We start from the raw sequence: 13662 nt of genomic DNA, 5'->3' as shown, positions 1-13662 counted from the left end.
AGTATATCAAGCTCCGCCCCCTCGGCTTGTCATTCAATTTTGACAGCCGCACGGGTGAAGCCAGTCAAATGTACTCGATTTCTCACGACTCCCTTTCTTATGCACAATTGGCCTCCGCCTACTCATGAATATTTATAAGCCTGGCGGTCTATGAGTGGCTGATGGTGACTGGCTAACTACTGGGCTTTCTACCATTTTGTTGTTGTTTTTTTCCAGACTGGGCCTGGGGATAAGGTTCGCTTGTGAACGAATCGTTAAACACTTATTATTAAAGGGGTAAGTCAACCTCGAGAGGGTGGTAATGATTCGACATTTTAGCCTTCTTCGCTGAGCAGACGACGCTCTAATTCACGATGAATTTACTTCGAGTTTCAGCAACGCTGCCAGACTCCAAAATAAGGCGTATGCCTACTCTTTTCATAAGATATGATTATAGCTTTTTTTTTCACAAAGTCAACAGAGAAGATTAATTGGATTCGCGTTGAAAGAGAAACAACATGCACTTTCCGCCCTACCGTTTCCTTTCATAAAAAAGTGCAAATTACACTCTCACTACCGGGTTGTTTGCAGGCCTACATAAAATCATTTTGACTTCAATGCCGACCTCAGGATTACATCTCAAAGCGCTTTATATCCAGTGGAAAAAGATACCAAATATCATTGATAAACCAAACGACCAGCACTGTGAGAGTTGCGTTAAAAAAGCACGTAAAAGTATGGTATCTGAATCTTGGCAATCCGATCATTGAACATTGCACAAAGAGTAACGGTTTCATCACCTCACAGCAATGATTTGGCATGTTTGGTTTGTACATCCAAGTCATAAACATAGGAATAATTATTCTTTGTGAGTGATTCAATAACTTTAACTCTCTCAACCTCACTAAATCTTCCATGGTAATTCGTTACAACTCTCGAACAATCGAATATCAAGAACTGACTTTTTTTTTCAATTTATGTAAAATGCGGAAAGTGAGTAAAAATATCAAGAATTGATTTTTTTCCAGTTCATGTCAATTGTGGGAAAGTGAATGAAGATTATTATTATTGGCGTCTTTTTTTTTCATTTCTTCCGACATTCGTGATTCGATAATCTATTATGAATCTTCTTTTAAGTTCACGTTATCATGACATCGTGTTCATGCCGACACTGAATAGGCCCTATACAGAATCAAATGTATGTCAACTTCAGACCTCACAGTTAACGATTGCTTACGAGATACCATGGTATCAAGAGTGTACCATGGCTGTTGTACGCACGATGAGTGAAATATAACGAGTTTCACGCATGCTTACATACACACGACACAGGCAGACACGGTATAGTACGTCTATATTTCTCTTTTCTCTATATTTCCTTGTCCCTTTTACACGTCACATTATTTTTTTCGACATACTTCTGTCGAGGATCGCTGTCTCCGTTGTGCGTGTTTGTCTGTTGTGTTGTCTTACTGTTTCGTTAGTCTTGTCCCATTCTGTCTTGTCTCGTAGTCTTTCGTTTAGTAGTATCATTGTTGTCCCAGTCTCGCTTTATGTTCATTAGCGTGTGTGTATGTATGTATGTATGTGTGTGTGTTTGTTACTCTGTGTTTTCAATGGGCTTCCGGGCTTCTTTTTTTTTCTTCTGTGCATTAAATTAATTTTCTATTGATGTTCTTTACCAGAGGGGCCCACATTCTACAAGCTTTGTCATTTTAGTGGGTCCCTCCATCTTTCACAATATGCGTATTGTTTATTTCATTTCCATCACTTCAGTTTTCATGACAATGTATAATCATCATAAGGTTCTACAATTATTGTATATATACTCTTTTTATTTTGCATTGTTTTGCTTACGAAACCGTATTCTCTGTTACCAAAGAAAAAGAACTGTAAATTTTCATGACGAAAAATAAAATAAGATTTGAATAGAATTGAATTGAACTGAATGGAATGGACTTGAATTGAACTGAATTGAATTGAATTGAATGGGCAAATGATCGTGATCACATGAAAGGAATGGAATTGAATGGAATTGAATTGAATTGAATTGTCAAACTATGCTGAACACATGAAAGGAAAGGACTGGAATTGAATTGAATTGAATTGAATTGAATTGAATTGAATTGAATTGAATTGAATTGAATTGAATTGAATTGAATTGAACTGAATTGAATTGAATTGAATTGAATTGAACTGAATTGAATTGAATTGAATTGAATTGAATTGAATGGTCAAATGATGGTGATCAGATGAACGATTACATTACGATTGAGATGGCGAAGACATAATAACAAGGTAGAATACTGTATGCACTCATGCGTAGCCCTTGATGTTGTGTAGGAGAGTTGCATCAAGTGAATTGTTGTCTCATTTGCATTTTGAGACGGGGGGGGGGGGGGTGGAGAGGGGGCAGGGTGCTGTCAGAATTTGAGATGCACTCGACTTTTGTCAGTTGCTTAATTTCGGCTTAAATGCTACATAGGTTGTAGTCGTATTAAACAAAAGAAAAATAAAACAACCGCAAAACGAATCTCTGATTATTACCTCAAGTCTACTGCTGTCACTCGAAGAGTATGAAATTGCGAAACAACAATGTTAACAAAGATGCGGCTTGCAGTGTCATATATTTATATATATATATATATATATATTATATATTATATAGTATATATCATATATTATATATCATATATCATATATTAGACATTATACATTATATATTATACATTATATATTATATTATATATTGTATATTATATGTTATATATTATACATTATACATTGTATATTATATATCATATGTTATATATTATATGTTATATATTATATGTTATATATTATATGTTATATATTATATATTATATATTATATGTTATATATTATATATTATATATTATACATTATATATTATATATTATATATTATAATATTATATATTATATATTATATATATGTTATATTGACCAATATCCAGCCCGGATATCCAGGACGAAATATATTCTGTATATTTCTTTGATCATCTTTTACAAGTACTAACCCTATTATCATTTTCGATTTGTCTAGTTTAGGTGGCATGCTTACAGCAGACTGAATGGTATGATAAAATAAGCGTGTAGTGGACTTACATCATATATGAGACGCATCCATTTTGAGTTGGAGGAAGTAGTATTGATGTTTAAAAAGTAAAATCAAACAAACAAAAAAGAAGAGGTTTCATTAAAATCGCTGGTAGAATAAGGGCGTTATTGAATTTTGAAGATCCATTCGTTCCCAGGAATCCTTGATATCGTTCGCAGCTACTTGTGCTAATGCAAATGAGATAATGCTATGATGTCATCGCTTTACACCTGTCCCATTGGTTTATATTTGAAATGCTGTTAAGAGGTAATATTCTGGTCGATTGTTTTGCTACTCCAACCCTTATTTCCGTATATTTCGTCTTTTCTTCGTCATGACAACAACGGAAACATCTGATGCCCCTGCTATCTTCCGCCGGCCTTTTTGTTGGTTCTGTTCAATTTCATGTGAATATAGGGGTGACACAACATTTGCTCATGCAACAATTGCGCCAGTCTCATTTTCTCAAAGGACTTTCGGTTAGGGTTGTGATAGGGTTTTAGTTTTAGTTTTAGTTTACTGTGAGAATTAAGATCAGGGTTAGGGCCACAATGTTTGTGTGTAAAATCTGTTTGGCTTATACATGTGCAGATATTTCATGGGAACATATAATTGTCGTATACTCATAAGGGCAAATGTCATGGAACCCGAAATAGGATAATGTATTGAGTGTACTGCTTCTGAAGAGACGCTTCTAAACCAGTCATACGCTACTTAATACGCAGTATATTATGTTTCAAGCATTATGGTGTTATTCCCGGTCATCTTAAAATGAGTGTAATTAGTACCCATCATACAGTCACCCTCGCCTAAACCGAATCTAAAGAGACCAGAGAAAAATCCTTCGACTGATTTAACACATGTTGATTTCTCGAGGGTTATGGACACCCACGAGTCACACAGCAAACGAGTTCGATGGTGAATAAATATCCATGAGTCATACAGCCCACGAGTCATACAGCCCATGAGCTCGACACTGCATAACTCGTTAGCTGTATTACTCATGGGCTGAATGACTCGTGGACTGTATGATTTGTAGGTGTCAAACTCGCAAAGTGCACCCGATATTTATCCGGGTATTTAACATTTTCTTCGTTGTAGACAATTCATATGCGAGATCAACTTAGACGAGGTTGACTGTATGTACTTATATCCAAGTCGAGGAAGACTGAATTCTAACACTACCAAAGTCTATCCCATTTCCATTCTCAGACATTTGATTTTACCACATGCGATTCCGATACCAAAATGATTCCTCTATGTTAAAGCATTCCGTTCGAGATTGAAATTGCCGCTTTGCTACGGATGGCCAATATCTCTTTAAAAATTTGATGGGATGATCAGCTACGTTTATGACCTCTCTGACTCAGGGGAGATGAGCAAGAAAAAAATACATTACCTTTTTTCTAAAAAGTACTACACGGGAGAAATTACATCTTGGGATAAATAATTCTCGTTAGTGCGGCTATCAAGTCGACAAAATGCTATCAACAACGGACCATAGCCCCTAATAGCGGTATGACTCAACAGTGCGATATCCCTTGCGAGTTAGATTAGTAATCAAGAAGACGGTGGAATTACAGACAGAGCAAATGTTGGACCGTCGTCATGTCGTCGTTACAATGACATGGATGTAGCCATTAGAATGACATCAATGTTTTCATCTTTGAGCTGAGATGATGTACTTTTATGTACAGTCGACTCCCGTTATGAGGAATTTCTCGGGACCGGCAGTTTTCTTTCGTTATGTCGAAAATTCGTTATAGCCGAACAATTGAACAATAAAAAACATAGAGCGGATGATATTAGGGCTTGAAATCTTACTTCGTTGTAACGGGAATTTCGTTATAACCGTGTTCGTTATAGCGGGAGTGCACTGTACCGGGTCTCCATGTGCTTCGCAGAATGATGACAACAGAACGACGCCGGGATGTACACTAATGCAAGGAATGTGGAGGTAGAACCCTCAGGGGTGAATAGCACAGTTGTCTCTCCTTATTCTGGCAAAAGGGAGCATGTGATTAGACTGCGTGTCAATTAGCAACGTGAATGTTTTATTCAAATTGTCATCGGCAACATGATCAGCTACTTAGATAGGCTTCAAATGAGTGTTTTATAATGAAACTCTCACCTCACTTAACAGCGTATGGTTTAAGTCTCATCTGAATTCGCTGATAATTCAGATTTTAGCGATTAGGCACTTGCTTCATTACGTCAAAAAAGTAGAGCAGGTTTCCGAGTGTATGAATTTATAGTTATCGGCTGAGGAGGAATATAGTTCAGCAATGGGAGGATTTTTAAATTCAGCCCCATATAAACATTTAATCATTAATGCACACAATATCACATCCTATTAATTTCAATACACCATGAATGACGAAAGGGTTATGTTTATCTTAAATTCAGTGTTTATTGTACAGAGACTATGGTTCCAAAATGGAGTGGTTGAAATGATGATAATAATGATGATGATGATAATAATAATAATAATAATAATAATAATAATAATAATAATAATAATAATAATAATAATAATAATAATAATAATAATAATAGTGATTTGCTTGTGGTGCAACGTATGATGATGTCTAAGGTGAGATTAACTCCCAAAAGATGAAATTTGAATTATGTTCTATTTTCCTCTCTTTTTTTGTTCTCACAATCGCTTGGTTGTTGTTCTTTAGGTCCTATGCCATTCTGATACTCTGTTAGTGATGTGTGTTTATTTGACTCATTATGATGTGATTTAATTTTCGGAGGCCTAAGTGATTATACAAGCTGTGCTTTTGATTATGGCTACTACTTAATACTTACCATTATTTTGTTGCAAATGTATAGACCCTATTTATTAGGATATAAGTTTCGATTATTTTTCTACTAAAAAAACAGTAATAAGAAAAATTAACAATCAATGTAAGTTTTGTTTGTTTCTTTGTTTTTGTGAACACAAAGTGGAAATTAATTCAAATCAAATAATCAATCGATCGATCAATCAATCAATTGTTTTAACACTTAAAACTTATAACGTGTGTGATTATATATATATATTTTTTTTTCTTTCTCTTGGTGACTTAAAAGGCTATTTCGAAAGAGAGAGAGAGAGAGAAAGAAAAACATCTCACGTAGCAGTGGCACAGGGAATCATGTTCAGGATTGTTTCGGCTACAAGCCACAGTTGTACCATTCTGTTCATACTCCTTGGGCACAATCAAATAGATTCGATCATACTCGTAAAACGTTCCAGGGGGCTTGTTCACATCTTCATTTCGCCATCAGTTGCTTACACCATCACAAAGAAAGAAAGAAAGAAAAGTTGCAACAATCTGTCGTCTCTTTAATACCATGAATCAAAAGTATACAGGGCACGTACACTTCACAAGTGACATGGATAAACATTGATGACACGAACCTAATTTCCTACAATTCGTTATGAAATACATCATTCTTACAAAATCTGATGAAAATCTCGTAAACTATATATCTGCCAATTCATGTGACGGATATGTACCATATTCCGCTCAATGTTTTCCTTCGCTCAATAAACTGAAACAAACAACACGAATTCTTATTAATGTGTCACAATATACACTACAATGTTATTGAAGTGTTAACCTTTATGAATTTTCTCTTCACTTCCGAAAGTCACGTTTTGTAGACAACACGTGTAATGAGTCTGTTCATGACAATAAAATCTAGATAGGGGGTTTGCGCCGTCTTTATAAACACTGATGCGGTGTTGACAGTCACACACGAATTTTGTGAGTCATATCAGGGGAAAGGGATAACGATCATAAAATTGTCGTACTTTCACAGTTTGATTGATTGATTGCTTGATTGATTTGATTGCTTGATTGTCTGCGTCTGATTGGCGCCGTGAAGTCATGATCGGCGCCGTTACGCCGAACTTGTATTTTCATCTCATTAGTTTACAGGTTCAAGCAAAGATTTAAACAAGAAAAAAGTGTAACAACTTTGCACTTGCTAAACACAAGATGTATGTTTTAAAGAAACACCATAATAGATACAATAATATTGACTGTTTTCATAGATCTATGTTAAACAAGAATAGACAAAATAAATGCAAAATTATAATTTGTTGCTTTTATTATTTGGAATATCAAGCGCGTTTTCAAGCTGAATTTGGTCAACTTAAAAGGGAGTCAAAGAGGAAACAAACAGGAAACAAGTTTCAAAATGCAGAGAGACCTTAAAAGTTATGCAGTTAAAAGTTAGTCTGAAAAGAAGGAGTAAAATTTTCTTAGCATAACAATGAAAATCTAATCAAAGTCAGATACGAAAATGGAAGTTTATGATATCTTTACATTCCTCTAATTTTTCAGGAAACGGTTTTTGAACAGTCAATATGAATATACAAATTGAAAGTGAAGTGATAATGTCACCCCCTCAAAACTTGTCATAAACTTGTAGATAAAATTTTGAAATTTCCCGTTTTTTACTCAAAACCGCAATTACTCTTTAGTCTCAACTCCTGATATACCTAACTGATCATTAATATGAAGCTATTCAACTAGGAATAACCTCTTTTTCACAGAAATAGTGAATTTTCATTTTCATTTTTTTTTTTGTACACGATCAATTGAAAATTGTGAGGTGATGTGATGACATCATCATGCACTCATTCATAAATTCAACTAAACTGCTCTGCAGAAACTAGTGAAACTTCACAATTTTATAACTTCCCTAATTTTTATCCTATTTTGATCAATAATGTTTGCTGTTTTACACGTATGATATTTTACTCTACCTTATCAGGCTAACTTCTAACCGAAGTGGAATTCCTCTTTAATGGAACCAAGGCTAGTGAAGTAAAGATCTTGAAATAAAGCATCCAAACACGTGCAGGAAAAAGGAACAGCTCGACATGAAACACATTTTAGTAACACAGACAAGATAACTGATTTTTATTTCATTCATCTTTGCCAATTTATGTACAAAGTCAGTAATAATTCATTTCCTCCCATTTTCACTGGCATGTTTGCGAGAAACTACTCCTCCCATAAATGCCCATCTCGCCACTCTAATAAATTTCATTTGGTATTAACTAGGACTATTTTCACACAATTCATGTTTACATTATTTGTTGGACCTAAATATTAGACTAATCTTTTTGATGGTTTAGAAGCGTCCCCAAGTCTAAGTTCTTTCAAAATTAATTAGAAGAATCACTTCTATTGTTTACAAAAATATATCCGAGTCTCATCACCAAATTATCGATTTGTATATATTTACATGGTGAAATCGTAAAATTGTGCTGATCCTTTGATGGTTGCAAACGAACCGTAACATCAAACTTTATATTCTCTCAAAATCGAGCAATTTATTGCTAAGCGGCTCCAACCATCCATTAATTCTCGTGTTATTATAGTCCTCTACCTTTTTTTTTATATTCACATCACGTGATTCGTTTCTGTAACTTTCTCTCCCTCTACGGTTGTATTCCTTCCCTCTCTTATCCTGCATGGCAGCGACTTAGTGTAGGGATTTGTCCAGGGTATTTGTTTCCGATTAGTTAGGCTTCTAATGTCTTATTTAGTTCCGTAATTCCGGTGTTTATGTATAACAGACCCTGTATCAATCATGTGACTTGTTGCATTAATTGTGGTGGGAATGCACCCTACAAGCATTGTTTTTTAGCATTCCTCCCCATTTCCAAGCAGCGTTTCCGTATATTTTCAATATTTTGCGAGCTTATACATTTCTTTTATTATATACATTGTGAAATAATTCATGCATTCAACTTTTGTAAGTACTCAAACTTTTTCTGCTGGAAGTAGAAATGTGAGTGAGTGAGGGAATGAATGAATGAATGAATGAATGAATGAATGAATGAATGAATGAATGAATGAATGAATGAATGAATGAATGAATTCTCTAGTTTTCTGCTCTGAGTGTCGATTACAAAAAACAAACAAACAAACAAACAAACCTCATAGAGTTGTAGGTCTTACACTCTCCAAAGTCCCTGGCCCAGAAAGGGTTAAGTTTACTCTCGACGCAGACTATAATCTAACTAACTGGAGGTAATTTTATGAGAATTTGAGCATTTGAGATATTTTAGCAGAATTTGACGTGCAGCACCGTTCCGATTCTCCCTCAAATGAGGTCAGATTGTTTCAAGTTTTGTTAGAATGCCATAGGAATACATAGAATGCCGTAGGAATATTTAGAATGCAATCAGAGTCCAATTAGAATACCCTTCGAATGCACGATCTACATTTCTCCACTTCGAATGCTCCTCGAATGTTTTAAGCATGGGTAAAACATTCGGGCTGACCACAAGAATGGGCCCGAATGTTTGGAACGCACTCAGAATGTCGTCAGAATCTTTAGAATGCACTTCGAATACGCAGGAATGCAGGAAGAATTTTCATTCCAACTGCGTTCCGGCTCATTCCGCCTCTAGTGCGACGGGGGTATAACAGGGTTGCCTTCGTGATCTGGTATTTTTTTAGGAGATGACGTCAAATCCCCCGCTTGGTGTAAGCAATTATGAGATATACAGATCGTACGAAAAATGTCAAGATAATGTCAGACAACAATAATGTATCACGATTTTTGTTTAATTTAAAAATTAGCCATTAAAGAAGAAAGTTTTGAAATTACATCACAGTTTCATTTTGATTTTCACAGATATTGTAATACTGGACGTACTTATATCAACTTTGCAACGTACCTGTGATATAGATGCAATGATCACACAACTGTCTCTCTTAAGTTTGTACACAATGTAAAAAAAAAAAATAAAATTATTGATTATATTTATATATATATATATGTGTATATATATATATATATATATATATATATATATGATTATGTACACATATATTATGTACATATGAATGGTGTAAGTGTAAGTTGTATGTACACATAATTATATGTGCTTGTATTTGTGTATGTATGCATGTATGTATGAATGATACACGCACACACACACGTATATATTATATATATATATATATATATATATATATATATATATACACACTATATGCATGTATTCACTAGAGAATGTACATAAATGTGAGTAAATACAATGTGTCCTTCTGCTTATTTGTCCGGCTATCTATATCTACCTATTTATCTATCGGTTTATCTGTGTGTCTGTTTTATATTCGTATGTTACATATCTGTTGATATATATCTTTTTCTTTTCTATCCATTTCTCTTACTCGTCTCGCTGCAGTCTGACCTTGCCCTTCATGCAATGTCACGTGACTATTAATACGCAGACGATATTTACTGGGCATTACTGTGCAACGATGAAATACAGCAATGTCCACGTTTCATAATTTTTCCTCCGGTTCGGATAATGTTGAGCCTCATTAGCGCGAGTCATTCCGAATCCCCCCCCCCCCCTCCTCCTTTTCTGTTTAATTCTAATCATGCAATGGAGTAAGTTATTTCATTCTTGTATTATTTGTTGTTTGTTTCTTTGTGTCTGTCTGCCTGTTTGTTTGTTTGTTTGTTTGTTTGTTTGTTTTTTTCTTTCTTTATTCATTTATTTATTTATTTAGTCATTCATTCATTTATTCATTCGTGTATTTATCTATCCATGTATTAATTCTTTTCCACTATGACCATAGAGGAGCCAGACTGTTGGAGAACTATCAGTAGACAGGACTGTTTATCTTGGAAGAAGAATAAATTGATATACATGTAAATGTGCATGATTGGAAACTGGGGTTGAACACTAGTTGCATAATTTGACATTCTATTGTTCTCTACACTATTTCTCTCTCACAATAGACGGTGAACGCTGAGCAATGAGTACGAGTTACCGTTGGAATACGTAAAGAAAGTATCAATTCATGGACTGCCATATGCTATATAGAACTGTGTTGCTAAAAGAAAGAAAAACATTGCATCGCGTATGAAAATCGCTCTAGCGGTCGATTTCACGTTAACTTTTAAAAGCAAGCGCGTGATTTGATTGATAGTTACACGTGGTCCAAGCGTGACGCAACGAGCGAGAGTTGATAATTATGCACAGAACTTTACCGATACGCTAACAGGTATATGCCTCTATAGGTTTGGTTTGTCACCTTCTTATTAGACGAAACTCAGCAGAAACCTCTTCTCTCGACATTCTTTTATCATGTAATTCTCATGGGAAAAAGTATATTACAAATTGAATACTTCAATCTTCTTTTTTCAGACTGTACATCAGAACACAATAGTATGTCCTCTGATGATCTCAAACTGATTAATGGCATCGCGCCTCTTTTCCCCGAGGCTGTATCAGCGAAGTGAATTATATTACAATGCATCTTTTATCATCCTTTTGTCATTAAGTCATTCAGGTTCATACCTACACTCACCTGCGCCCTATAATACCTTTTTATCCATTCCGCCGATGATTGGTCGGTCGTGAGCTCACCGGGCGTGCGCCATTGTGCGCGTACAAGTGAGCTCGCGCACAAGGGGGGTCATCACAGTGGATTACACACCCCTTGATGTGACAACGGCCCGCCATAATAGTCACGTCGTGCAATGTCGACTGGTATTATCTCTTTAGAGAAAAAAACATGGAGGTTGAGGGGAAAAAAGATATAACAATGCATGCACATGGTGTGAATCCTGAGAGGAGAGACAGCGTGTCTTTGAAATGTGAGTGACGTCAATCTATGCTGGGGGCGTTCGCGGGAGTCCCCGATCGGATTGAGTTAATTTTTCACGGCTTATTGCCCCCCAGTCGTCACACCTCAACTTATTCATGGTGAAAAAACACTGCCTTTCTGCCGGCTTTTCGTTCGCTCGTCGCGAAACGCTCTCCGAAGCGATACGATGGATGATGGGAGGGGGAGGGAGGGGTTCATCTTATCCACTTGTCTAGGGACAGGGGGCAAAATTCCGCGGCATTCATGATCTCGGAACTATACATCATAATAATTATGCACCATCTCCGCTGGTCCCTGGATGCATACGAGCCTTTCGTGACTGGGGATGCGGCGACCTTTTCATCTTGACCCAGCAAATTTCATGCCAAGTGATCGCGTCATAATTGGGAGAATGTGATAGAAGGATGGAAAATGGTGATTTGAAACGACAAGACATGAGCTTGGAAAACACAACGTCGTGGCCTGTATTACAATGGAGGTGGCTCCTCCCCCCTCCCTGGGTATAATGTCGTACCACGGGATTAGGATGTAATTTCGTACAGCAATCGAACGAATTTGAATTCTACGCATCGTCATTTGAGGGGCACAGGGGTGTAGGCTCCTCTCAAAATCTATAGAACACTTGCTCCTGTGTTCCACTTGTGCGAGCTTGATATATCGAAGGTGAAGACCGGAAAGTTATAACACTGATTAACTCACTTCCAGTAATCGTCTTCATGAAGAGTGAAAACGTCTGCAGTCTTCCATGGGCTGATGTTCATCCCTCTGTTTTCATCCCCACAATGAGGCTGCAATCCTTCAATTGAGCAGATCTGGCGATGGCGAGTTTATATCGAGCAATCATAATCATACCGATGTTTGCCTCTGGAGCTTTGTGGCACAGCAGCTAGACCTCGAGACTCGCAAAGGGGAGATCCCGTGTTCGAATCCCGCACTCCATCATTGGCTCGTACATCCTTCATGTTCTACAACATGGTTATATATCCACGTTGCATTCACTAATGAAGGCTTGGAAGGCTTGTCACGTGACAAGGATTCTAATATCAAGAACATCATAATGATTACGTCTCGCATTGGGAAGATGATATTTTTCTCTTAATAATGCCGATCTCTGGCATTTAAAGAAAAATAATCAGTATTGTTTTCCAACTTGACTCGACATTGACGAAAGACAGAAATTAATACAGTGAGGGTGGTTGCTTTGTTTTATTTAGTTTTGTTGTTTTTGTTGTTTGCTATGATTCTTTGTGAAACTTCATAATTCCGTATCTGTGTTGTCGGATTTAACTGACATTTTCGTTCCTGTGCTTGTGCAAGTTTACTCTTTCATCAAAGTTTACTCGAACCATGGCTTTTGATCCCCTTAATCGATACACTGGGTGTCTTGTTTTTCTTTCGTCGTTGCTTCTGTCGTTTTATATCGTTCTTTGTGACAACCTTGATAATTCCTTGAGTATCTGTGTTGCCCGATTTCACTGAAACTTCCATGGATGTAGTTGTTCAATAAGATTGCTCTTTTCATGAGTTTGTTTGAACTGCAGCTGTAGATTTCTCTTGAAAAAAAAAAGAAGGTATGATTAAAAAAGCCAATTCACAAGCAGAGAGTACCACTGAATATAAAGACCAGAAAGAAGGACTTATAGATTGGGATAACACTTTGCTATAGGTAAGGCAAAATACTTACATCCTCCTCCGTCGCATGTGTAGGACTATGCAAAACAGAAAGGACTGGATGATATCATTGGTTTATGTGTGCGTATACAGATAAATGACAGGTGTGTATGCATTATGTGTGTATTTATAGTTGGCTCGCTTCATTGTTTCAGAATGTACCGATTGAAACGGGTTTTTTGTTTTACTCAAGGGGGGCTTCTAAAACTTGCCATTCTCACATGCATCGACCTTCCGTTTTATTTCGAGT

Source organism: Diadema setosum, chromosome 16 (assembly GCF_964275005.1).
Source record: "Diadema setosum chromosome 16, eeDiaSeto1, whole genome shotgun sequence".
NCBI lineage: Eukaryota > Metazoa > Echinodermata > Echinoidea > Diadematoida > Diadematidae > Diadema > Diadema setosum.
This window is presented reverse-complemented; position numbering follows the sequence as displayed.